General features: G+C 44.9%; 1 long non-coding RNA gene across 1 annotated transcript; it reads right to left on the bottom strand.

The window, feature by feature from the left end:
• Positions 1–1,199: 1,199 nt before the first annotated feature.
• LOC307196486 lies at positions 1,200–27,724 on the bottom strand. Its single transcript, XR_013831156.1, has 3 exons — positions 25,324–27,724; positions 2,774–3,550; positions 1,200–1,899 (listed from the first exon to the last, which is right to left on the bottom strand). It is a non-coding gene; the product is annotated as an uncharacterized lncRNA (long non-coding RNA).

Here is a 27,724-nt window from a genome sequence, read left to right on the forward strand (position 1 = left end):
AGAGGCCAGGGGTGAGATGAATCATCTATGTAGACGTTGAAGTCACCCAGAATGCTGATGGGAGCAGTGCTGGAGAGGAAGACAGTGAACAAGCTGCTAAAATCCTAGTGAAGAAGATGTGAAGGTGACTTTAAGAAGGAGAGATAGCCTGTGGTAGAGTCTGATGGCACGTGCTTCGCAGAAACTGGGGGTTTTGAGGAAGGAAGAGGGAGAAACTGCCTGGAGTGCCACGAGGAGCAAAGACCATACTACCCGGCCTTTTGTACCTTGAGAAAGACACAAAAAGAACACTGTGAAACACAGCCAGGTTTCCGTTAAGCAAGATCAGTCAAAGCGGAGTTTGAAAACCCAGGCAATTTTTGTGGTGACGGACTGAGTTCCAGAAGGGAGGACTGGGGGCAGAGACGGGTGGGAGGTGGATCAGATTGGGAGCATACAGAGCCGCCTTGTGGAAGCAGGGTTTCTGGGTGAGGATACCCTGCGAGTCTTGGACTTCTGTGGGGACTGCCATACATAGGAAGGCAGGTTGATGGGACCGAACCTGATAGCTCTGAGGGAAGGTGAGCCTCTGTCCTGGGACTGGTTTCCCACAGACTTTGCAGTAGGCAAGCGGGCTTGTTAGGCGGTGGGGAATGGTGGTCTTCCCACTTACCAGGAATGCACCATTCTGTCAGCCTTCCTCAAATCACCTTATTTAATAAGACTTTTCCCCAAGCTCCAGCTGGTCTCCTTGTGAGCTGGACAGGACTGTGTACAGCTGTAAGGCTCCAGCTATGAGCCTAAGGCCCAGTTTTAAAACAAAATGGAGGTGACTCCCAAGACCTGCCTCTTAAACTCAGTCCCTTCCAGAGAGAAAGAGAGGAAAACAGAGGGCTCTCTCTTAAGGTCAAAGTAGAACTGATCCACCTCAGGCTTCCCAGCTTCCCACGCTGGCAGCAGCTGCTGGAGCATCTTTGCACGCAGATCCCACAAGAGAAGAACAAGCTTCATCTAAAGAGAGGCCAAGGTCCTAGCAGGAAGGCCCTGTAAGTTCCTTGCCCTTGATCCACATCCCAGGGGGAACGCCTGCGGTGGGAGAGGGAAACTTGAGCACGCCCTGGAGGACGGAGGCATTCCCTTGTCTCACTTACTTAAAACCCAGGCCCCTGGAACAAAATACAGTGTCCGGGTGCAGAGGACAATGGGTTACATCATAGCTGCTGCTGTCAGTTCAGCCCAAGATTAGGAACTGTAGGTATCTCAGTTGCCAAACTCGAATGTGCAAGAAATATCCCTTTCTTTATTTTCTTTATTTATTTACATTTTAGTTTTATTGGAGAAGAGTTGATTTACAATGTTGTGTTAGTTTCAGGCATTCGGTAAGAGATCCAGTTATACATATACTATAACTTTGTAACTGATTCCTTGCCTCCTTCCCAACAGGATGGCAGAAAATTTAGCTTGGTTATCCCTGGTGCATTCTTCCCCAGGATTATGTCAGAGTTTCAGGATTTTATGCAGTCAGTGCCATGGTATCTCTGAGGTAGGAGTGGAGGGTCCCATTGGTCATCAGCCATCTGTCCCCACAGGTTTCCCCTGAAAGGTTCACTGTCCCCTGTTCCCAGGGTCCTTTGGATCCAGGGACTGCCTGCTGGGACCGTGCCACACACAAGACAAGAGATCCTTTTTTTGAGGCTACCTAAAGGCCCGTGTGCCTGGAGTCCCCACACAGTCATTCTCTAGGATCCGGACATTTCCTGATTGACTCTCTCCGTCTTCTGCCCCCCGTCAGTTCGGAAAAATCTCCAGCTTGGGAGAGGAGAGCAATTTCCCATGACTCTGCCCTGAATCCTCCTTCTTCCTTTGAATTCCTTAGACTGAGTTCTCCTAAAGGATTAGGTTCTCTGGAAAATTGCTTGCCTAAATGTAGATAAGGGAAAGGGGAATGCGCAGTGTGAAGAAAATATATCAATATCTGAAAATATTGTCCTACTACTATCCACTACGTTAGATAGCTTATATTGAACCTGATGTTATCAAAATCCCTCAGATCTTTTCCCACTGCACTGTTGCTAAGAGTTATCCCCTACATCATTCTGATTTTTTTTAATGAAGTGAATAGCTTAACATTTTACCCTAGTAAATTGCATCCTATTACTTTCAGTCAATTACTATTAAGACAGACTTTAAGCTTAGTTCTGTGACCCAACATATTATGGTCTATAAACCACCATTCTCTTCTACTGCCTCTTTTCTAAGAAGCAGAATTTTTCACATTTTACTATTATGGAAATCAAGATATATCTTAAAATCAATGTCAAAAGAAACTTAACCAGCCACCAGGCACAGAAATAAATTAAAATGCTTAGCCTTCCACGTGGGAAATAATCCACGCATAGAAGTATTTGTTCATCTGATTCTTGTGTCAGTTGAATATTTACATTTTTAGTGCCATTCACTCTTTTAACTTAAATTGCTATCCCTAATTACCAATTTAAATCCCTTTGAAAAGAAGATCACATTATGATGAAGCTCTGAAGCAGAAAGCTGTGTTACACAGAACTTTTCCTGTCACATACAGAGCAGCTCAGTTAAAGAGTCCCTCAGAATCGATTCTAGAATTTTCAAAGCTAGGAGAGATTGGAGGGGTCAAGTCATGCCTGTTGTGGAGAATTATCTGTGCTGAACATGTATCTGTCAAACGCTCCCAGCTGATTTTCAAAAGACATTTTTAATTTCCAATAATATTAACTCAACAAAACAGAGTTTAACTCGATTACGCAAGTTAACTCACAGGCAGGTATTCTTTGTTGCCCTTCACATTTATTTTCTTAGTCCTCAAGGTCCAAGATCTCCAATCATGAAGAACAACCACCACCAGCGCCTCGAGGGTACATTCTGTTTGGCCTTAAACAATTATGGTGCCCCATCCCTAGACAGAGATTGGTTTCAGCATGGGCTGGTGACCCTGTTCTTGCAATGAGAAAGGAAAAAAGCTGTGGGGCTTCTAGGAAGATTCCTCCTTCCTAAGAAAAAGACTGAGACAGCCCCTTTCTTTCTGGACATTGCTATTTCTGGATGCAATGCTGGAACTGCTCCATCCAGCAGCCCGAAGGGGGCGCCAGTCCAGTCAGAAAGGCAGAGCAGAAAACTGGACACAAGCTGCGACCTTGATGATGTTGTTGACTAGCTGAATCAACCAGCCCTGAAGCTTGTTTGACCTCAGAACTTCCAAATATGTAAGATAATAAATTTCCTGATTGCTTAAGCTGGGGAGTGGGGAGAGGGAGGGAGCCCGTCACTGTGATTACTGTCCCTGGATAAGAGCGATTTAGAAGAATCATTAAATTCTGAATGGAACATAATGTTTTGGTTTTCAAAAATCTGTTATCAAATTAATGATGCGGCTCCTACTTGGTGGTGTCTTATAATCAAGAAAATACAGCATACTGGAAGTGCTGCTCAGGACGGGAAGATGCATTTTTGGAAGGATGTCAATTCCTTCAAAATAATTTGTAAGTTTGTTTTGATACCAGTTCTTGAAACTTGACGTCATGATTTGGAAGTTCAGCTGGAAAATAACAGAGATAAATAACAATGAAATATTTGAAAATGAGATTCATTTAGTCCTGGCCCTATCAGGTATTAAAATAGCCTACAAAACTAAAAGATTGAAAACAACGTGGATGGTAGAGAAACAAATCAGCAAAACAGGGTAGAAACGTCCAGAAACAGACCCAGGTACATACAAAAATTAGATGTGAGAGTAAATCATCTCAAGGAAATAGGCTGTGGGGAAATTAGTAGCCCCCTACTCTACAGGACAAAGTAATTTGGCACAATCTTGTTGGTGAGCAATTGGGCACCATAATAAAAGCCATAAAAAATAGCTATTTCCGGGCTTCCCTGGTGGCGCAGTGGTTGAGAGTCCGCCTGCCGATGCAGGGGACACGGGTTCGTGCCCTGTTCTGGGAAGATCCCACATGCCGCGGAGCGGCTGCGCCCGTGAGCCATGGCCGCTGAGCCTGCGCATTCGGAGCCTGTGCTCCGTAACGGGAGAGGCCACGGCAGTGAGAGGCCCGCGTACGCAAAAAAAAAAAAAAAAAAAAAAGCTATTTCCTTTGACTCGGCAATTTCACTTCTAGGAATTTATCCTGAGAAAATGGTATAGGAGGCACATGAAAATATAACTACAGAGTGAAGATCAACTCAAGTGAAGAGCAACGTCTCCAAAAACTGAAGAAGTGTGTATCGATATGACAGGGAGACACTCATGTTCCACCATCAAATTGAGGATTTTAGGCAGAAGGCCACCCATGGTGTGAGAGTGGAGAGTGGGGAGCACCAGGTTCTCCCCCAAACTGCTGGTAGAAACGCAAATGGACACAGCTTGCCTGAAAGGCATAGACATTGTTTAAATGCATATTCAGCTATTCCACTTCTAGAAAGTTATTCTGAAGAAATCATCATGAATATGGGAGAAATTTTAACTATAGCATTGTTCATCAAAATGTTTTTAATAGATGAAAGCTGGAAACTACATATATGTCCATCAAAAGAGAACTGGTTGAGTAAATTATAGTATCAATATTATGGTATTCTGTGAAGTCATTAAAATGATAAGCGATAAGGATATGTAAGGACACAGCCAAAATACCTCAACTGTTTTATTGAATGCAGTTGTTTTATTCAGTGTAATTCAAGCAGATTACAAAATAGTACATACTGTACAATTCTACGTTCATAAAATAAATATTTATTTACACACAAAATTTTTAAATGAGCTTATCCATATGGAGCACTTAGAATCATAACTGCCATGTGGTAAGAAGTCAATAAAGTCAATAAATGGTAGCCATTACTTTTTAATCCTTGCATCCACCCTATAAGGGACCTACTATTACTACTCCCATTTTACAGGTATGGAAACAGGCACCAGGAGATGAAGTAACTTGCTCAAGGTCACACAGCTTTTACGTGGTGGAGAGTTAACATGTGATGCACCGAGAAAAACAGCTGGGACATATGAAGCACTCCATTCTTTTATATTGTTGGAATTCTGTAAAATATTTATATACATACACAGATGTAACTGGGTATTACCTTTTCATGGGAATTTATAAAAAATCTTTTTTTAAAAAAAGGGCTTCCGGGCTTCCCTGGTGGTGCAGTGGTTGGGAGTCCGCCTGCCGATGCAAGGGACACGGGTTCGTGCCCCGGTCCGGGAAGATCCCACATGCTGCGGAGCGGCTGGGCCCGTGAGCCATGGCCGCTGAGCCTGCGCGTCCGGAGCCTGTGCTCCGCAACGGGAGAGGCCACAACAGTGAGAGGCCCGCATACCGCAAAAAAAAAAAAAAAAAAAAGAGCTTCCCTACACTTGACCACTGAGAAACCTACTGATACCTCCTTTGCTTATTCCTCAGCCCTGTGTCCTCTCTCTAAGCTCCCCCCAGTGTCAAGATGACCTTTATTTTTCACAGCCTTCAAGACAGAACCTCACAGAATCATCTTTCAGGGCCCAGAACCAGGCACTGGCCAACTCCAATGGACAGAGCATCTTCTCCTCCTGTACCTGGAGTTTGGCCCAGAACCCAGGGCTGCTTTCTAGGGACAGTTGGCGTTTCCCACTGGATCCAAGCTAAATGAAAACCCACACACCGGCGGTTCTTTACCCTTGCTGATGCCTTCTCTGGAGTATTCTATGGGAATAGGGTCTTAGAAGTTTTCTCAGGTATCAAAAGTCTCTTTCACATTTAAAAAGCAAATATGGATCATTTAAATAGAAAGGCAATTACAAACACTCAAATGAAATAAACCAAATTAGAATATTTAAGAGAGAAGATTTTTATAATTTTTATAGTGGAGGTCTTCAAAGTTGAAGATGGCAGGGATACACTTGGAAACTTCGGATTTCTCACACTGACCCTGAGTTTCATCAGGCAAGACCTTAAAGATTAAAAACCTGAAACTTTCTAATAGGATGTTCAGGACGAAAGGCAGGGCACACACAAGACGTCTCACTCCCTTCTGGACTCCTGCCGCTACAGCACAGGGTGTAGTTAGCACACTGTCACGCAGGACTTTTCTCTGAATTCAGAAAGAAATTACCTAGAATTACACATATCAGTAACTATATGTGCATTTACACAAGTCAATGAATAGTATGTATGTATAACTTGGTCCATGTTTTTCAAGCCATCCCAGCTTGAGATCACAATAATGGAGATGAACTCTCCCTAACTAGACAATCACTTAACCCTCCTCAGCTGCCTTTCTGGTTCCAGGCAATCTTTTTTCCTCCTACAGAGCTCTCAGTGATCACTTACCTCCCAGGGACCCTCGCTGTCATGAGGGGGCATCAGTCCTGTTCTTTTGAGTTCCTTGGGATCAGCCATCCTGACTGAAGAGGATTTTGATGATACTCAAGTGCGCGAGGGACTGCACCCCAACCTGAGGTACCAAAATCCAGAGACACACCCTCCTGTCCTCTGGGTCAGAGTCTCTGGGTGACCTCGGACCCCAGACTATGGCTGCTCTGGCTGGAACCCTCGTAGGCTCACTGGCTCTTCCTGTTTCAGGGCTTTATTCCCAGGGGCCTAGTCCTTGACTCTTACAGGAGACTAGCTCTGCCAGTCTTGAAATGATACCTTCCTTCAAATTCTCCGAACGTATTCAGTTCAAGGTCCCTCATTTAGGGACCTTCCTATTTAACACATTGTAAACAGTGCCTTTGGGCCTGGTTTCCAGAACGTCCAGCCATGGCTTACTCTCCCGTTTAACTGAGCCCAAGCATCACTCCCTCTTGAGACGAATTAGGTCTTCCACATCCAGTTAATTTATTTACCTTTTTTACCTTTGGGAATTCACTCTCCATTTACACTGCTAGCTTCTTTTTTCCAGTATTATAATTCCCAGCAACATGGAAAACTTTCTTGTTACCAGTCCCTGATTTTTGGTGATGCTGGTTTCATGCAGCAATGCTTAAGTTGTAGGAAAAGGGTTTGGGTTCATTGCAACTAAGGGATGCTGATGAAAGAACATTCCTCCTCGAAAGACACACAGTTGTTTCGCTCCAGCATGTAGTCTTGACTTGGGCATACTCTGTTTGCATTTCTGCTCTCCGCTCCCTGGGGGAAGCAGGGTCAGTTTCCACACTCACCTCCTAAGAGCATGCTGGGACAGCTCCCCGCCTTCTCCACCAGCCTTACCATCCTTGTTCCAGCCGCACCCTCACCCCAGCATCCCCACCAGCACTCAGCATCCTCCACTTGTCAGTTGTCTCTTCCTCTCATCTCTGTATACTTCTAGTAACTGCTTGTTTGCTTACTGAGCTGAAATGAACTTCAAATTCTTTTTCAAATTATGTCAATAAAACATGTAGCTTGAAGTGCTTCATACACTGTAAAAATCCATGCCCAGGGCTTCCCTGGTGGCACAGTGGTTGAGAATCTGCCTGCCAATGCAGGGGACAGGGGTTCGAGCCCTGGTTTGGGAAGATCCCACATGCCGCGGAGCAACTAGGCCCGTGAGCCACAACTACTGAGCCTGCGTGTCTGGAGCCTGTGTTCCACAACAAGAGAGGCCGCGATAGTGAGAGGCCCGCGCACCGCGATGAAGAGTGGCCCCCGCTCGCCGCAACTAGAGAAAGCCCTCGCACAGAAGCGAAGACCCAACACAGCCATAAATAAATAAATTAAAAAAAAAAAAAAAATCCATGCCCAGACAGCATCAGCCTGTTGATTCATTTTTCTTGGTCTCTTAACAACCACTCAAATCTGTGGCAACAACTCAAAGGTAGGAGATTCCAGTTACCAAGCATCAAGGCTTCCTGATTCCAGGCCTGACTCCAGGCTGAGCTCCCTTGAGCCACACAGATCTGCATCTCTTTCTCTGAGGCAGGAACCCTAAGGAACTTTCTCAGTAAATTATCAAGGACCCATCCAAGCTCCTTTGGGAAGAGACCAACCTAAGGGCAGGCACTATAACTATTCTACACACCCTGGGCCCCAGCTGGCAGGGGTTTCAGCTACAGGGCACTTCAAATCCGTTTGCCTTCACATCCTGGAATCCCTATAGGCCCTCGAGAGATGGTAAACATTTAGGCTGGAGCATGAACCAGTTATACCCCACCCCACATCTTCTTCTTACAATGTAATGTAATGTAATGTTGCCACTCCTTCAACAATAGTAAAGTCTATATTCCCTCCCCCTTGGACTTGAGCAGACCTTTGTGCTCCTTAAGCGACAGAATGGAGAGCGGGGGTTGGGGGGGGGGGATGTGATGCTGCATAACTTTTGAGGCTGGTTCATAAAAGTCAATGTGATTTCCATCTAGCTCTCTCTCCCCCTGCACCTGGGGAATCCTGAGCCGACATGTAATTAGTCCAGCTACCCTGAAGCTGCCCTACTGAAAAGACCAGATAGAGAGACCATATAGAGATATACAGAGGTTATTGAACCCTCAGATCTTTCAATCTACCCAGCATCAACCACCAGACCTGTGAGTGACTGATGTTTCAAATAATTCTCGCCCCAGGCTTCAAGCTGCCCCAGTGAGGTAAGGCTTTCCCGCTGTGTTGTCTGAATCCCTGACTCACAGCATGTGGGAGCATAATAAATGATTGTCTTACATCACTAGGTTTTGAAGTAATTTGTTGAGCAGCCAAAGTAATTGGAACAGGAAAGGAGGATATTATTTGCATCTCAAACTATGAAATAGAGCCCAATGTTACAAAGGTGACTTTGCAAATATCTGATTGACTCATTCCCTGTTGATTTTATTAGTCCTTCTCTCAGCGTTATGGGATTCGCAGAAGATGCTGGGTTCATCATCAAAGCCTTGGTTACCGGCCCGGGTGGGAAAAGTCAGTTCCTGGGCTGTATGTTCTTCAGCTGAAAGGGGCCTTGAGTCTCCTGGTTATTGTTACAGGTCAATGAGACTTCAAGTAAACTAGAGAAGTCTACCCTGCCCGAGACACTGGAAGAGGCAACCCTTTTACATAGGGGCTTCTTTATAAAATCCTCTTTGCTAGATACTAATTGGATGCACGTATTTTAAATTGTTCCCTTAGTCAATCAACTAGGAACCTATTACGTGCCCAGTATTGGATGCTGTGAAGGATGTTTCTTTCCAGACCTCTCTATGAGTTTTAATGTTTTTAGCTGTAAGAAACAGAAACCCCAATTTAAAATGACTTTAAACAATAGGGAAATTTAGTGCACATAGCAAAGGATCCAGAGGAGGGCAGCTCCAGAGTCGGTTCATCCAATGGCTCAACAATGTCATCAAGGATCCAAGTCACTGCCCCCATTCTGCTCTACCATCCTCAGTGTGTCCTGGCCAGACTAACTCTCCTCATGGTCCCACAGTTCCAGGCATCAACAGGCACACGGGATAATGACCGGAAGGAGAAGAGGAACTGTTTTTTCTGCATCTATTTCTTGACTTAGACCATTCATGGTTTACTCTATGGAGCTGGACACGGGGCCCCTCTGAGGACATGGAAGGTGAACAGCAGAAAGTAGGACATGGGCAGCATCCAACAGCGTCTGCTCCAAACGCTACATCCGGTTAGGGAAGTAGGACTAACTAAATGAGACAACGAAACCCTAGTTACTCTCTCATAGAGTATTTAAAGTTTCTCTCTTGCTGCTTCCTCCTTCCTCCTTCCGAGGATGCCATAAGCCATGGTGTTTGTTCACAGTTCTTGCTACAGAGCGCTCAGCTCCTTGGAGAAAATTTGTGACTCAAAGAGCTAAAAACCTAAGGCTTACTTTATCTTTTGTTCTAGATTAAGTGCGGCAGTAACTAAAGTAGCAATCCCATCTTAACTGACACTCCTCGTGGTGAGAGCTGGTTGCCAACCATTGTCAATGGAAAGATAGGAAGGCCCAGGGAGGGGGAGGGGCGGGGAGGCCTTTGTCATTTATCAAGCTGTGAAGGATGGCTGCCACTCATCTCTTGGAAACAGACCACCTTTTTGTATCTGGTACACAAGTTAAGAATGTTTTTTACATTTTTAAATGGCTGAAAAAATTTTAAACGAGAAAAAGGTATGAAATTCACATTTCAGTGTCCATAAATGAAGTTTTTTGGAACACAGCTGTGCTCGTTCATTTACATATTGTGTGTGGCTGCTTTCACACTACAGCAGCAGACTTAAAGTAGCTACGATACAGACCAAATGGCCCGTGAAACCTAACATAGTTACTATCTGACCCTTTGCAGTTAAAGTGTGCCGACCCCTGTCTTGCAGTAAAAGTCCTACTGAGGCCTCCAGGCATCGGGCGGTCAAACCGGAGCCTCTGAGCAGCCAGACCTCAGTCCACTTCCAGAAAAGGCCTTCCTCCCATCTGAGCAAGAAAGGAACATTCTGTCTAATCCATTTAGAACAGGTTTCTCAGACAGGTTGCACATTAGAATCACCTGAGGAGCTTTTTAAAAATACCAGTCTTGGGCCACACCAGGACCAATTAAACGAAAACCTCTGGGGATGGACCCAGGCATATGTGTCCTTCAAAAGCTCCCAGGTGATTGCCCAGTGCAGTCAAGTTTGAGAACCCCTGCTAGAGGCTTGTTTGCCAAAGTCAGGCCTAGTTTCTGGAGCTTTCTCTAAGCAAACACCATTACCCACCCTCAGGCAGGTGTTTTGGGAACAGGACACGAGCACCATGCTGGGGTGGAGCAGGGCAAGAAGAGGTGGAAAAGCCAACTGTGGTTAACCCCTACCGTTCATTTTCACAGGTGTACAGTCAAATGACCTCACCTGTGTACAGGTGCGTTCCTGAGGTTTCCCAGGCGGAGGAACCCTCATCACCAGAGCTCTCCTGTATCTCATGCCAACTGTTGACAGAGAAAACAGTGTCTCACCCTGACTGCCACACACTGGCTTGCTTTCCTTTACCTGAGAGTTTGCAAATAGGAGCCTGATGTCTGCCTCACTCAGGGACGGTGTAGACGTGCATTTTCCTCCCCGGCACCAGAGATGTCCCTTCTCCTTGGCATGCAGTTGAAGAAAACAAACCACATGCTTTCTTTCCTTCAGTCACTCACTCAACATGTACTTACTAAGCACCAACACTACCAGAAACTATAGACTTTAAGAATACATGATGAGGGAGGATAAATTAGGAGATTGGGATTAACAGAAACACACTACTATATATAAAACAGATACTCAACAAGGGCCTACTGTATAGGACAGGGAACTCTACTCAGTATTCTATAATAACCTGTATGGGAAAAGAATCCGAAAAGGAATGTATATACGTACATGTATAACTGAATCATTTAGCTGTACACCTGAAACTAACACAACATTGTAAATCAACTCTACTCCAATATAAAATAAAAGTTAAATTTAAAAAGAAAGAATACGATGATGAGTCAGCATCCCAAGGGAGCCCAGAGACTAGGGAAGATTCAACCAAATTAAGCCAGTGCCCTACAATGCTGACGGGCTGCTCCGTAGGAGGCCTCCAGGACTCTGAGCGGGGAAATGACCGTCTCTCAAAGGGGAAGATATGCTTGGGCTGGTCTTGGAGAATTCCTTCTCAGTTGAAAGAAGGCATTTTGTGAGGAGGATAGAGCATTAATAGAGATATGGTGGCTGCAAAGAGAATAAGATGGGTGTGAGGTAGCAGGGGAGAGGGCTGCCAAGAGGGGGGTGGGGCAGGAGTGGAGGCTTGAGAAGGGAGCTGGGGCTGCTTGGGGATGGTGGGTCACCAGGACCAGAGGAAACCAGCAGAGCTTTTCAGGAGAGCTTCAGAAGAAAGCCCTGGCTGGGTGTGATGCTGAATTCTGGAAGGCAGCAGGAACAAGGAGCATGCCAGTTGTTCAGAATGAGATGTGATAAGCTTCTGAACTACTGCTGTAGATGGAGTACAGAGAGAAGCCAAATCCTAGAAAAACTTCAGAAATGCAGGCTCTAGAACTTAGAGATCAATGTAATGGATGGGGCCAGAGAGTTCCTGCCACACCCACCCACAGCCCTCACCAACTGCCCAAGGCTTCCATCTCTCCTGCCCTTCTCTGCGGCTCTGCTCCCATTCCCAGCCAGACCAGCAGCAGAGAACACCAGAAAGGGAAATAAAAATTGCTGTTGGGGAGGAGGGTCTGTTTTTGTTTATTTGTGTTCTTTTTCATACCCGTTATTGTTGTTAAGCTCCCCCAGAAGTTCCCCTGGCTACTCTTTGAAGTGGATTTTCTGAAAATGGCTCCATGTGCTTCCCCTACCAGCCATGATTAGAGTGTGAACCTCAGGGTTGCTGCTGAGAGGCAGTACCTTTGAGCTCTGGAGTCAGAAGGGTCTGAGTTTGAACCCAGGACCTACCACTTAACAGCTACAAAGATTGGTCACATCGCGTAACTTCTCTAAGTCAATCGCCTCACCTGTCAAATGCATATGATAGCAGTTCCCACCTCATCGAGTTGTAGTGAGGATTAAATGTGACAGCAAGATAGAATGCACAGAGCCTGGCATACAAAAGGGATCGATAGATTTGAGTTGATATTATTATTAGCTATATTTGAGACCCCAGTGCACATTCGTTTATTCACTCATTCAAATGAATCTTAACGAATATTTGTTGAGAGCCCTCCACGTTCCGGTCATAGTCCTGGACGTTGGGAATACAGAAGTGAGCAAAACGTAAAGATCCCTACCCACTTGGATATATTCAGAGGAGAGAAATAAACCAAAAACAAGTAAATAAAGCAATAAATGCGATAATTACAGTTTGAGAAAGGTGAAAATAAGTAAACAGGAAGACAGCAATGTGATGAGACCCTGACATGATGACAATGGAATGAAATATTCAAGAAACTGAGAGAAGAAAAGATGGAAGTAGCAGCAGCACGGGTAGGGGCGCTAGTACAGGATGGGAGTGGCTTCATAGGCAGGGACCAGTTGGTATCAGGCCTTACAGCCCCTACTGGACTTTGTATCTTTTTTCTAAGTCAATGGGAAAGCATTAAAGGATTTCAGGCAGTGGAATGACGTGATGATTTACCTTTTTTATAAAACACTGTGACAATTGTAAAAAAGATTGAAGGAAAATAAGAGTGAAATTGGAAAGTCCTGCTAGAAATCCATTGCAGATGTCCAGATAAGAGATGATGGCTAGACAAGGATGATACGGTAGAGGTAGAGCTCGGCGCCATAGCTGAAACGTGCCGTGAAGTTAACGCTGACAGGGTTTCCTGGTTGTTTAGAGATAGAGGGATGAGGGGAAAGGGATGAATCCAGAATGACGCCTAGATTTTCGATCTGAGCAACTCCGTGGGATGGTGATGCTATTTACCAAGGTAGGAAACACTGCAGAAGAATCAGTCTGGCGAGAAGTCCTTAGTTCTGTTTGGGAAAGTTAACGTTTGCAATGGCTTATAGGTATCTTGGTGAAGACATCTTGTATGTGTTTGTATATTTGAATCCGGAGTTCAGTGATGAGGTCAAAGCTGAAGATATAAATTAGGGAGTCATCAGCCTATTGGTGACACTGGGTAAATATGCGGATGAGACCGAGGGGTCTGGGAAGGGGTTGCCAGGAAGGCTGAAAGCAAACCAGAAGAGGGCAGATCTGAGGAAGCTAAAAGGGGCGACTGTTTGTAGCAGGAGTAGGGAGAATAAACCTGTTGGATGCTGCTAAGCAGTCCAGTTAGAGAGGGACAGGGAAGTAGCCATTGCATTGGCAGCATGGAAGTCACCAGTGACCTGGGCAGAGCTACTTCAGTGGAGCAGTAAAGGTAGAATCCACAGAGGAGCAGGCTGAGGAACAAATGCAAGGTGACCAAGTGACAGCACAGGGCGAAGACACCTCTCCACAAGGTTTTCAGTGAGAGGGAGCAAAGAATCAGGATGGCAGGAGGAGGAAGGGTCAAAAATGAATTTATTCTGTTTTGTTTTAAGATCGGAGCTATTACAGCATGTTTGTATGTAAGGAAATGGATCCAGGAGAGAGAAGATGGATGCCTGAAGGAAGATGAGTTAACCACAGGAATGAAGTTGTTGAGAAGGGGAGGGATCTGGGCAAAAGTGGACAGATTTCCCTCTCTGTTAAGAGGGAAGATGGAAAATGTGGGTACAGGTGTGGAGAGGCTTGTAGACCGGATGGTGGGAATATGTAGCTATGTCTGCCCAAATCCTTCAATTCTCTTTGAATTATGAGGTAAGGTTTATCACTGAGGGGGGCAGAGGAAGACATATAGTAGCTTTAAGAAAAGATAGTCTGAAATAACAGCTTTGGTGAGTTGAAAAGCAAACTTACTAGGGAAACATCTGGGCTGTGGTGAATGCCCATTTAAGATAAGGGATCATGACATTTAAATGGGAGAAAATAGCCCTGTTGTGTGATTTTTCCCAGCTACCTTCAGCTGCAACAACGTGAATAACTGGGTTCAACTATAGCTGTGATTGTTCCAAGAAAATGTAACGGGGGAAAGAGGGAGTGATTATGATAAACTATGGATTCTGGACTAGACAAGAAAGTAAGTGTGGCCAAAGGGAGAGAGAGGAATAATGACAGAGGCATAGGGTCAATGGATGTGCAGTCCCAAAGAGATCAGGGAATTCTGCAGTGTGGGTACCAAAGTCAGGGAGCCAGAAGAAGAGTAGAGCATTCTCAGAGGAGGGAATCCTCGAAACCAAAATTTAGAGACGCCAGAAGTTACCGGCGACAGTGTGATCTAGGGTGTAAACAGTGTGATCTAGGCTGAGATGGGTTGCAGGAAGGTGTTGGTTGGATCATGCAAGTAGGTGTTAAAGTCACCAATGATGACAAAGGTAGAGATGGAGAGGAAAATGCTGCTGAAGTCGTCAGTAAAGGAAGGGAATCTCAGCTATGAGGAGGGACAACAGGTGGGGCGGCAAGATGGCACCAACTGTCAAGCATGTGATTCGTTTCGGTAGTTCATTAGTTGGCTGATTGACTTTTGTTTATTTTAGGGAGGAGCGAGAAGTGACTTGGTGTAAGGAGGACACCTGCTCTAGCTCCTTGCTTATCAAAATATGAGCCACCCTCTTGAAAAGATTTCCTGGAAAACTGCTAGGAAATGGTCCAAAATGTTAGCATGGTTGTGTAAGGATACACGTTCTGATGATCTGTTGAAGCATAACTAACCACCCTAAAACTCAGTGGCTTGAAACAATATTTATTTTAAAATAGATACACACCAAAGTCCTACTCTATAGCACAGGGAGCTATATTCAGTATGCTGTTATAAGCCATAATGGAAAAGAATATAAAATATATATATATACACATATATCTGAATCACTTTGCTGTACACCAGAAAATAACACAACACTTCAATAAAAAAAATTTTTTTGGAAAACTTTTATTTTGCTTGCAAGTCTGCAATTTGGGCAGAGTTCAGCAGAGACAATTCTCTGCTCCACTCAGTGTCAGCTGGGATGGTTCAAAGGCTGGAGGCTGGCATAATCCGAAGGCTTGTTCACGCACATGTCGGGCTGTTGTTGCCAGCTGGATCTTTAGCTGGGACTGTGACCAGAACACCTTACGACCATGGCCTCTTCTTGTGGCGGCTTAGTTTCCTTACAACATGGTGACTGGCTCCCCAGGGTAAGCGTCCCGAAGAAAGCCAGCCAAAGCTATGTCTGCTTTTGTGACTGAGTTTTGCTCATCGCATAGCCTCACATTCACCCTAGTCACAGGCCAACCAAGACTCAAGGGGATGGAGCAGAGACCTCACTTTTCAATGGAGAAGTGTCAAGTTCACATTATTTTTTTTAATTAGTAAATTGATTTATTTATTTTTGTCTGTGTTGGGTCTTCATTGCTGCGCGTGGGCTTTCTCTAGTTGCTGCAAGCGGGGGCTTCTCTTGTTGTGGAGCTCGGGCTCTAGGCACGTGGGCTTCAGTAGTTGTGGCACACGGGCTTAGTTGCTCCGTGGCTTGTGGGATCTTCCCGGACCAGGGATCGAACCCATGTTCAATCCCTGCAGTGGCAGGCGGATTCTTAACCACTGCGCCACCAAGGGAAGTCCCTCAAGTTCACGTGATAATAGGAACTTACAAGGTGGAAAAAAGTGGTGCTGTCTTTGGAAAATATAGTCTATCATAGTGACTTTTTTTTTCTTCTTTCACCTTGTAGTAGGATGGTGCCCAGTGATTTCAAACTTTAATGTATCTGCTTTTAACCAGAAGTTTGATCACTTAAAAGATATTAAAATCTTCCCTGTTTATAGCAATGGAAATAACAAGAAATCTGTAAGCAGACTTTCATTTGGGAAAGAATCACTTGAATGACCCCTTTCCATTATGTAGCTGTAAAGCAAGAAGGTACACATGGTTCTGGAGAGACAAAGGACGAAGATTTTAATCTATTTGTACATCTGATTACTTTTATTTTTTGCTTGGCAAAGTCCTGGGCTCAGTTTTATAAGCAGTTAGAATTAGGCTGACCATCCCCTACATTCATTAATAAAAGGAACTTAAAAGTTATGAGAGATTAAGGGGGCTAATTTGACAAAAGTTCAAGGAGCTTTCTGGAAAGAGGGATATCAATACCTTGACCATTTTCCTTTAACATTCAAAGCTGTTACAACAGTTTAATTGATTGGAGGGTCCCAACTGCTAAGAAGGACCAACATGGTCACCTACCCCATAAGGGAGAGAGGTGTGTGCAGTGATTACCTGGGCTCAAGACGAGAGCCTAGTCGTCCGAGAAGAGGGCAAGTGCTGAGAATAACACGGGCTGATATTAGCATCCTTCCGCAGCAAGCCTGGTACTGACAGCTTGCGCTGGGAAGACAGCTCTGTGTATGGGTGAGTGTTTATGGTCTGGGCATCTGTGCCACTGAAGAGCAGGAACAGTGGCAGCCCTGGCATGCAGAGCCCGCCCTCACGGCTGACACTAATCCGGCGGGACGGGCACCTTGCCCTCTCACAGCGCAGGGAACCATAGCCACACTAGCATCGTCAGTGCAACTGATCCCCACTGATTTGACTTCCCATGTCTGTCGTCAATGAAAAGTGAATATATTATACATTTGTAGGTTTAGGGGCTTTCTACTGCATTTACTGATTTACTGGTGTTTCCACCAGTAGTAACGCCCTGCTTCATTTTTATCACTTTGTAAAATTTAATTTGTATTTACCCCTTTTATTATGTTTTATTATATTAAAAAAATTTAAGAATTTATCTTCTATTTTTTTTGGAGGGGGTTTATCTGTGGTGTCCAGCATTGATTTATAACTTTATCATTGGTTCATGGATGCCCCTCTTTTATTTACTACATTATACAATGAACACCCAGAGTACACCATCCAACCCCAAGATCTGAAGCATTACCAATAACTTGCATATACCTACGTGCTCTTTCTCATCCCAATGCCCCTCCTCCCCTACCCCGCTCCCAGGAGTGAGCACTAGCCTCAATTGGTTTTATCATCCCTTTATTTACATATATATACTTTATCATATAGCTATTTAGGCCAAAACAATATATTGTCTAAGTTTGCTTACTCTTCACCTCTAGAAAAAGATATCATATTGTATATAAAGTCTTCTAGGACTTGCTTTTTAACCTGACGTAGTTTACTAGTAAGTATCCATGGGGATAGATGCAGGTCCATCTGTTTTCACTGCTGTGTGACAGCCCATTGCGTGAACACAGCACAGTTTATCTGTCCGTTTTCTCAGGTTGTTTGCCCAGGTTGTTTCCAGTTTTTTGCTGTTACACCTAGTGCTGCTGTGAACAGCCTTATACCTCCCGGTGACCATGTACGAGAGTTTCTCTCAGATGTATGTCTGGGAGCAGAATTTGTGGTGTGACACACAAATATTCAGCTTTACAAGAGAATGACAAATAATTGTCTTCCAGTACTGGGTATTGTCAGATTTCCTAATTTTTGCCCATCCAGTGGATGTGCAAATCCACGGTGGAGTGGCTTTGCATTTCCCCCAATGCTGGTGATACTGAGCTTCCGTTCATGTACTTATTACTTATACGTGTATTTCCTCTTTTGTGCAGTGGCTGTGCATGTTTTCAGTTACTGTGCTTCCACATTCTTTTTTTTCCTAGACAAACCTTATTTCTTAGAATAGTTGTAGCCTTACAGAAAAATTGCAATGCTAGTTCAGAGCTCCCCTACACCTCCGGCCCAGTTTTCCCTGTAATTAACATCTTACATTAGTAAGGTTCATTTGTTACAATTAAAGAACCAATATTGATATTTTATTACTAACTAAAGTCCATATTTTCTTTAAATGTCCTTAGCTTTTACTGAATGTCATTTTTCTGCTCCAGGACCCCCTCCAGGATACCACATTACATTTCTAAGTCTTGTCTCCTTAGGCTGCTCCGAGCTGTGACAGTTTCTCAGATTCTCCCGGTTTTGGGAGATCTAGACAGTTTTGAAGAATACAGGCCAGGTATTTCATAGAATATGCCTCAATTAGAATTTGTCTGATGTTTTTCTCTTGATTAGACTGGGGTTATGTAATTTGGGAAGGAAGATCACAGAGATAAAGGGCCATTCTCATCACATCTTATCAAGGGTACAAACTATCAACATAGCTATCACTGTTGATATTGAACTGGATCACCTGGCCGAGGTAGTGTTTGTCAGTTTTCTCCAATGTAAAGTTATACTTTTCCCCTCTTTTCATCCTGTACTCTTTGGATGAAAGTCCCTATATATGGCTCACACTTAAGGAGTAGGGAGTGTAGTAGACTGAATAATGGCCTCAAATATTTGGGTGGCCAAAAAGTTCGTTCGGGTTTTTCCGTAAGATAGTACAAAAACCCGAATGAACTTTTGGCCAACCCAATATATTCACATCCTAATCCCCGGAACTTGTGACTATTACCTTATATTGAAAAGTGATTTTGCAATTGTGATTAAAGATATTGACATGGGGAAATGATCTTGGATTATCTGAATAGATCCTAATTGTAATCGTAAGTGTCCTTATAAGAGGGGGGCAGAGGGGGATTGACACAGAAGTGGAGAAAGCAATGTGACCATAGAAGCAGAGCCTGGAGTAACTCGACCAGCAGTTTACCAGCAGCTGCAAGATGCAAAGAATGGATTATCCGCTAGAGCCTCCAGAAGAAGCACAGACTACAGACACTTTGATTTTGGTCCAGTGACCCCGATTTTGGACTTCTGGCCTCCACAACTGGAAGAGAAGAGATTTCTGTTGTTTTAAGTTACCAAGTTTATGGTAATTTTTTTACCACAGACACAGGAAACTAATACGAGGCGTTATGTTTGTTAGCTACGTCCCTGAGGGCGGAGTATCTACATAAATTACTTGGAATTCTGCACAGGACTTTTATCTCTTTACTCCCATTTATTTATTTAATCGATTATTTATGTTATGATGGCCTCATAGATATTTATTTTATACTTTGGGTTACAATCTAAAGTTGTTCCACATTCTTTTTAAAGACAGAATGGGTAGCGCAGTGGTTAAGAATCCACCTGCCAATGCAGGAGACAGCAGCTTGAGCCCTGGTCTGGGAGGATCCCATATGCCCACGGAACATCTAAGCCCATGCACCACAACTACTGAAGCCCGTGCGCCACAACTACTGAAGCCCGTGAGCCACAATGAAAGTAGCCCCCGCTCGCCGCGACTAGAAAAAGCCCGCACACAGCCACGAAGACCCAACGCAGCCAAAAATTAATTAATTAATTATTTTTTTAAAAAGACAGAATGTCCTTCTCTGTGTAACCCAGCCCATCTACAGGTGCCACCTGAGAAGGTTCTAGTGACTAGATGGGGATTTGGAAGGTGAGTTTGTCCAGCCTTGTGACTGTGGCCTGAGGGCTGGGCGGGCAAACTTTGAAAGAGATACAGAGTAATAAACAAATTGACTCATGCACACACAAACTAGATTTTGCACAGAAATGAATAAATGGATAGGTGACACCTGTCAGATGTTTGTCAATCCTTTTCCATAATATATCAGGGAACTTGATATTTAAGAAGAAAAATGAACTCAGGTCTTGGCTGAAGTCACTGATGCTTTGTCGTCACCCTGGCCTTAGCTGCTTTCTTCACAAACACCTCAAGAAAGCCACTCCACACCCTCCCTTAGTTCTCACTCAGAGAATTTTATGCTCCTTACAGACAAGGGTTTCCTTGTTCTCAGCAGAAGTCTCTTCTGCTTTAATTCCAACTTTCAGCCTGAGAGAGAGATAGAGAGAGAGAGCAGGTGTGTTTTCAAAAAGGTTTTCAATGCCCTAATTGGGTTGGGGGCAAGGAGGGTTGCAAAGGCAGTGGTCCTTGAGAGAAGGGGGAGGAAAAGGACCCTTGTCTCAGGACTAGACACACAGGTCTTTAGTTTCCTTCCAGTGCTGTTAGTTTGCTGGAAACAAGCTTGTCAAGTCAAGAACACGCTTCTCAAGGAAGGAGGAGATCATGGCCCAGTCTCCAGGAGTTAAGGAGACAGCCTGCGGTGTAAGACTGCCCTGGGTTTTAGTTTGGGCTGTACCTCTTACCGCCGTGTGACCTTTGGCAAGTTCACTCCTTGGATCCCATTTTTCTCATATGTAAAGTAGAGACCACATCGATGTCACAGGTCATGTGAGGACCAGATGGGATTACACAAAACATGGCAGAGCCCTACAACCACCACTGCTATTATTATTGTGGTGATTTTGTTATTATTTCTTATTATTAGTTAGTAGAATCATAAGAATAGCACAGGCTCTGGAGTCAGAGAAAGTTGGTTTGCAATCCCAGCTCCACCACCATAACCCTGGGGCAAGTTATTTAACTTTGCTCTGCCTCCATTTCTCCATCTGTAAAATGGGGAATATCCCATAGGATTATTAGGAAGATTAAAATTAAATACAATTCAATTAGAAGATGCATGTAAGGCACAGAACACGGTGCTCAGCACGTTGAGTGAGCTCAATAATGTGAACTATTATTATCATATTAGTGTCATGTCCTCTACATCATACCTATCAATGTGCATGGTTCCCACTTTGGCCACAGTTCCTAAGGGCCTGCAAGCACAGCCCCAGGTCCTGAGCTGATTTAACCAGACCTGGCAGTATATTAGTGGCCCAATAATTTAAGGCAGTGAGAACAATTTGGGAGCCCACCTGTGCAGTGGGTGAAGGAGGTAGGAGGGTGGGCTGACAAATTGTTCTCACTGCCTTAAATATCATAGCCACAAGCTGCAATCTGCAAACTCCCCTGTAGTTCCAAACAGGAGGCCTCAGGCCAACAACCCACCTTCTGCCTTGGGTTTCTGAGCATAACCTTGGGGAGGCTAAAATGGACCCCCAACGCATATCGCTTGGGCCCTGACTCATTGCTTATCATGCACTAACCACGCCCCCTGGCACGGGAGCCTGGCACATTCTACCTTTACCCTCACCCGCTGGCTAACGCCCTGCTTTGCCTCCCACATTAGAACTAGGCCCTAGAGCTAGAGCCCTGCTCAGAACCCCCCAGCGCCCTCACCTCCGTCACCCCCCATGGATACTGGCACAGACTGGCTCACTCTGAAGGTCACTCTAAGGTGCCTCTAAGATTCTGACATCCCAAATAGCACCCACCTGTCCACCCCTCTAGCTGACCCCTTCTCTGCTCCTGGGCTGCTTGATTCACAGCTGAGGCACTGGAGGCTAGCCACTACCTCATTTTGCCCCCATAGCAACTCTTGAATTGTCTTATTTCACACATAAGGAGCCCCAGAGATATTCAGAAATTTGCCCAGTGTCATGTGACTAATAACTTCCAAAGAACTTGAGCTCCCCTGACCTCTATCTAGTTCAGGGCCCGCTCAGCTTCCTGTGTCACAGCTCCAAATCTCAGGAGAGCCAGCTCCCTAATTTTCACTTTGGATGAAAACCCAACTTTAAAATCTTGGCAGGCATCACTCTTCCTGACTCCCAGGCATTTGGCATTGGTTGGTGTATGTTTCCAGAGATATTTTTCTGCCTGGAGGAAAAAAAGAGGGAACATGTTTCTATTTGACTAAGAAACATGTAATCCCAAGGACTCCACACATTTTTAAGACTTCAAATAGCACAGAGACCTGAGCAACTGGGAGAAACAGGAAAATACTGAGTTTGGTGGAAACATATACATTTTATTGCAAAGGGGCCCTTTAGGATATAAGTGCTGTTAACATGATCCCCAGAGGCGGGGAAAGGGATTTACCAAGGCGCTCCCAGCTCAGTGGTGCTCTGTATTTTAGAGGACCTGGGGGACTTTGTGTCTCAGAAGTCGGAAGTTTTGCCCTGGAGTCCCATATGTGCATAGGTAGGCACAATGGAATTAGCCCCAGTGGCCTTAAAAGCCACTTTCAACATTGTCAGGAGTCTTTGCTATGACAAAGTCTCCAACACATGAGTCTGGAGGAAGAGATGTCCCCTTAGCCCTCATCACCACTAGAAATGATCTTGTTAATTTAGTTGTTTGCATGTAGGTACTTCCAGGTATGTTCCATGGGGTCAAAGACATTGATTGTTCACTGCTGGATCCCCAGCTCCTACAGTAGTGTCTGGCATATGGCAGGTAATCAGTAAATATTCTTTGAGTGCCTGTATTATAGTCTTTAGTTCGGACCTTCTGTATTAGCTACCAGCAAGACAAAGGGCACCGTGCTCTTACTGTTCATGGAGTGGGGAAAGCCAGGTGGCCAGCCTCAGTCAGCTGCCCAGTGGTCAGAGGTTATTGCCAGGTGTGGCCAGCGTGGGGAGGGGGTGGTCAAGGGCATCTACCCTACTCATATCTCTACCCAGTGTTTTCGATATTTAGTTGTTTGCTTTTAATAACAAGTATTATAAAGAATTTCTTTGCCAAATGGCCCATCTCATTAACTCTACCAAATATATTTTTTATCCAAATCTTAGCTATAAGTAATAACGGTTTCTATTGGCCATATCATTTATTGATTGACCACCATGCGTATGCCATGCATTTATTGCCTCATCAAGTTTTTAAAGCAAGTATTAGATTTGTATTGTTATCCTTATTTTCTTGATGAAGAAACTTCGGCTTGAAGAAGCTGTATGGCCTAGGGCATTCAGATGTTAAGCAAAGGACGCAGACGTGAATCAAGTGAATCAAAAGCCCCTGTTCTTGACCTCCATGCCATCCTGCCTCCACAAGGCCACAAAATAAGTGAACTGTTTTTTTTCTCTATGTCAAAACTCTGCCAGGAGAGACATCTAACCCAAATTCTCCTGTCAGACCTGAATTATTCAGTGATTTGTTAGTAAACAGCAAAATTGACTTTCTGAGTTGATGGGGTCGCTGAGGTCATTTCTTCCTGGTGTACTATCAGAATCAGATCAGAACAACTAAAGTGGTGACCAGCCACGGCAACCCTTAACCACCCGAGAATAATACAGGTGGAAGCAGCACAATGAAAGGAAACTGTGTTTTTCATCAACTTGTTCTCTTCCCTCTATGGGCCTGCCCTCCCTTCTCTCACCTGTCTTGGGAAGACATGAGCATAGGTGAAATAATTTACAAGAGTGTTCCAGAGCTCTGGGAAGGTGCCTTTTCTAAGTCCCCTGAGATAATCATTAATCATCTTAATGAAACTCTTATTAGGTCATGTGTCCATTACTCTACCCAGGAAGGACCAAGGCCCACCCAGATTTCTTCCTGATGATATTTTAAGTTACAACAGTACTGTGGCTTCTGGCATTTGATCCTCAGACCTCACCAGGTCACCCGTCACACAAACTCCCAAGACCACCCCATCCTCGTCCCGCTGGAGGGGAATGAGCCTGGGACTCCAGATTAGGAGGTCCCATGGTCCCGACTGATTCAGGAAGGAACGAGGTCTTCCAGGGTCCATTTTCTAGAGAAGGGCTTTATACGCATCCCAAATTCCACCCCCTCAGAAGAGCCTCCCCACGCCATTTTCTAGTGGCTGCCTCAGTTCCCTGAGGCATGCAGTAGTCCTCAAGCTTTCCATCAGGGCTGACAGTCCAAAATTGATCTCTCATCTGCTCCACTGGCAGAGCACTCCATTTTGGGTGCCAAGAAAGTGGTACTTTAGCTGAGGGAGGTCAAGCGGAAAGGAAAAGATACATAACTGCGGTTGCACTGAAGCATGACATCAGGGTCTGGAAACGGAAAAAGGCATGAGACGGAGAAAGGGGAGGGACATTTGTTTGGAAACCATCTCACAACGTCCAAATTAAATAAGCTGTTCTTTCAAGTCCGCTTTCCATCTCTGCCCCATCTCTCTACTAATTCTTACCTCTTCTAAGAGCTGTCTCCCTCAACCCAATGTCTCACTTCTATCAGGGTCTAGGGAATTCTTCCTGATCTTCCAGGGCTTGAAAGGCCCATGTAAACCTAGTATCACCTGTCCCATTTAAAAGTGTCAAGAACAGATCAAGTCCCACATCTCTTTGAAGTCTTTCCTGAACATTGCAGCCACCTCCAGTTTCCCTTCATCCTCACCAGTCTTTGAACTTACTGACTGGATCATCCATTTGAGCATTTGAGCCTCTATTTAGCCCAAGAAAGACTATAGCTCTTACATCTTAACTATTCTCAGATTATTTCATGTAAGTATCTTATCTTCCCAGGAAAACTGCAAGCACCTCGGAGTCTCAGACTGCGTCGTGTAATCCTTTTGTATGTGCCACTGTGTACCCTCATGGCTCTGAATACATAGGAGTATTTAATTTATGAAGCTGTCTGAGCTAAAGAGAATTAAAGGAAGGCGCACAGGAAAACATGAAGCCACTGGGCACTCATGAGGAAAATGGCTAGTGGCCTCCAGTTTCAGGTGAGTAATGCCTAGGATGGGCCCAAGGTGTGTGCCAGAATGACACACACAGGGTCCAGTACCTGTAAAAACAGGTAAGTTGACAAAGCGTTCCAAGGTTGGATTGAGCTCCTGCACGTGGAGGGGGAAAAAGGAGGAAGATCCATACTTCATTTGCACCAGGACTCAACACCAAACCATAAGCCAAGCCAGGCTACCAAAATGGTAAATGTGTCCCTAGAATAGGTGCCAGGTTCACGAGACTGGTAGCCCATTAGTCCAATTTTGTACTATTGTACATCTCCGTGGTCACCGCATTTTCAAGGAACATCTGCTTTTACCTCAACCACTGCGTATGTTGAAACAAAAGGTAGTTCATCAACTTGCCTCATCGAACAAAGTGAGTCAGAGGTAGCCCTGGGAATTTAACTTACAGCTCTCGAATTTCAGGTCTAATCCCTAGAATTGGAACTATGCTTCCATGTTCACTCACTACCACATGCGAACTCTATGAGGACATTTTTTTCCGATGGCTTCCCCAGCAGATATTAGCAAGAATTAATTTTCTAGCCACTTTACAAATGGGAGAAATAAGCAACCTGAGAAAAGGTAGAACTCACCAGGGTGGCCAGCATGAGGTCAACGGTGGACTCTCTGTAGTGTCTGTCAGAGCTGGGAGCAACTTCAGTTTCATGGGCCAGGAGTCCAAGGCCCCAGGAGATGGCATGACCACCCCAAGGTCACATCACTTGATCACCGTGTTCCTGGAGCTGGTGCTTCAGTCTCTTAACTCCCAGTCCAGGTTTCCTCAGTATACCAAGAAGAAAAGATTGCAAGGAATAAAAAAGTGAGGTACAAAGTTTGTGGTAAAACTTGATAGGGGAGAGGGACAATGTCCTTTCAGTGCTCATTAAGAACTGCAAAACAAAAAAAAAGAAAAAAATGTCCACAGAACACCTAGAGTTGGTCGAGCAGTTCATAGTTGCCAGAAGAATAAGGAGCACCAGACCCAGTGTATTCATTTGCCAGGGCGCATAACAAATACCCCCGACTGGGTGGCTTAAACAATAAAAATGTATTTCCTCCCAGTTCTGGAGGCTAGAAGTCTGATATCGAGGTGTCAGCAGGGTTGGTTTCTTCTGAGGCCTCTCTCCTTGGCTTGTGGATAGCCGCCTTCCGTCTATGTCTTCACGTGGTCTTTCCTCTGCGCATCTGTCCTAATCTCTTCTTATAAGGACACCAGTCATATTGGATTAGAACCCACCCATATGATCTTATCTAAATTTAATCTCCTCTTTAAAGGTCCTGTCTCCAAATATAGTCACATTCTGAGATACTGGGGATTAGGACTTCAACATGTGAATTTGAAGGGGACACAACTCCATAATGTGGACACAAATCCATAACGCCCACTATCATTTTATTCTGAAGATACTCATGGACAGTTGTCCAAATTCTCCTCCTCCTGCAGACTAGATCTGAACTAGTGTGGTAGGACCTTGACCTAGAAGCTACACTGAGGCTGGGGCCCCTCAGTCCAGCCACCAGAGGAGGACGGAGGGACTCCCTGAAGAGTCACACGCCAACCCTTCAGGAGCTACTCCTCTGAATCATTCCATACACTCTTGTCGGATTCTCCTCACCCATCTCCACAGCTATCCACATGCAAATACAGAATAAACGGAAGACTCTAAAAACAATGGGGTCCTGCCTCTAGTCCATTCACGTGGAACAGAACTTTGGGGTTAAAGAGTGAGAGGCAAATACAAATAAGGTGAATGTTCTGCTGTGGCCCTGGCCTGGACCCAAACGAACAGTGCCCCGTGGTTCGTCAGGCTGCTGCCAACCCGGCCAGCCTACAAGGAGCGGGCATGCCAGGGGTGGGGCCACATCTCCCTCCTCTGGCTTCTCACTTTCTTCACATTCTCCCCACATCTGCAGCCGTTTCCTGCAGGCAAATCTGTTGCCTATGGTTGGAAAGCCACTAAAGCAAAGATCAAAACAGCATCCAGATTGGTAGGGAATGCCGTTTGAAGTCTTGAAAATAGTTCGTCTTCGGATTCTATAAGAAACTGGCCATAAAGATAGCACAGAAACTGTATTGCTCAGGGAGAAGTGTGTAGTGATTTTTTTTTTAATGCAGGCCGCGGGGGCTATGCTATGAATCTTGCCCCATATGTGGGGCACAGGGACTACAAAGTTCAAAGTAAGATCAAAAACACTCCTCTAACCTTGCCTGGATACACCTGACCGTTTGCAAAGGAGACTTGTCTACCTATAAATGTGCAAGTCTCTATGACTAAGATGGAACTTTGGTTACTTGTTGTACCTTGGCCCACATTTGTCAGAGGGACTAGATAATATTGGACACAAAGCAAAATGCCAAAACCCACCCACACCTTTCATATTCACACCGCCTTTCCATTAGAGGGCTTTCCTTAACAAAGTTAGTAGGGCAGGCCGATCACACAAGATGCCCTCACATTAGTTAAGGTGTCTCTTCAGAGCCTGATGCCCACCTGCTTCCCGCTGATGGGTCAGCAGTAGCCAGTCCCCGGGACTTTTTTTTTTTTTTTTTTTGGTGGGGGGGCTTCATTTGGTCTTCGTTGCTGTGCACGGGCTTTCTTTAGGTGCAGTGAGCGGGGGCTACTCTTCGCTGCAGTGTGCGGGCTTCTCATTGCGGTGGCTTCTCTTGTTGTGGAGCATGGGCTCTAGGCGAGCGGGCTTCAGTAGTTGCGGCACGTGGGCCCTAGAGCTCAGAATTTGTGGGGCACAGGCTTAGTTGCTCCACAGCACGTGGGATCTTCCCAGACCAGGGCTCGGAGCTGTGTCCCCTGCATTGGCAGGCGGATTCTTAACCACTGCGCCAGCAGGGAAGTCCTCTCTGGGATTTTTTATAAGCCTGGAACCAAGCACTGCCTTCATGGAAATCATGACATGTTCAGGGAATAGCAAATGGTTCCCCATGCCTGGAACTTCAGGTGTGTTTTGCTTTGTAGAAGGTGAAACTTTCCTCTCAAT

Source organism: Stenella coeruleoalba (genome assembly GCF_951394435.1).
Source record: "Stenella coeruleoalba genome assembly, chromosome: 13".
NCBI classification, from domain to species: Eukaryota; Metazoa; Chordata; class Mammalia; order Artiodactyla; family Delphinidae; genus Stenella; species Stenella coeruleoalba.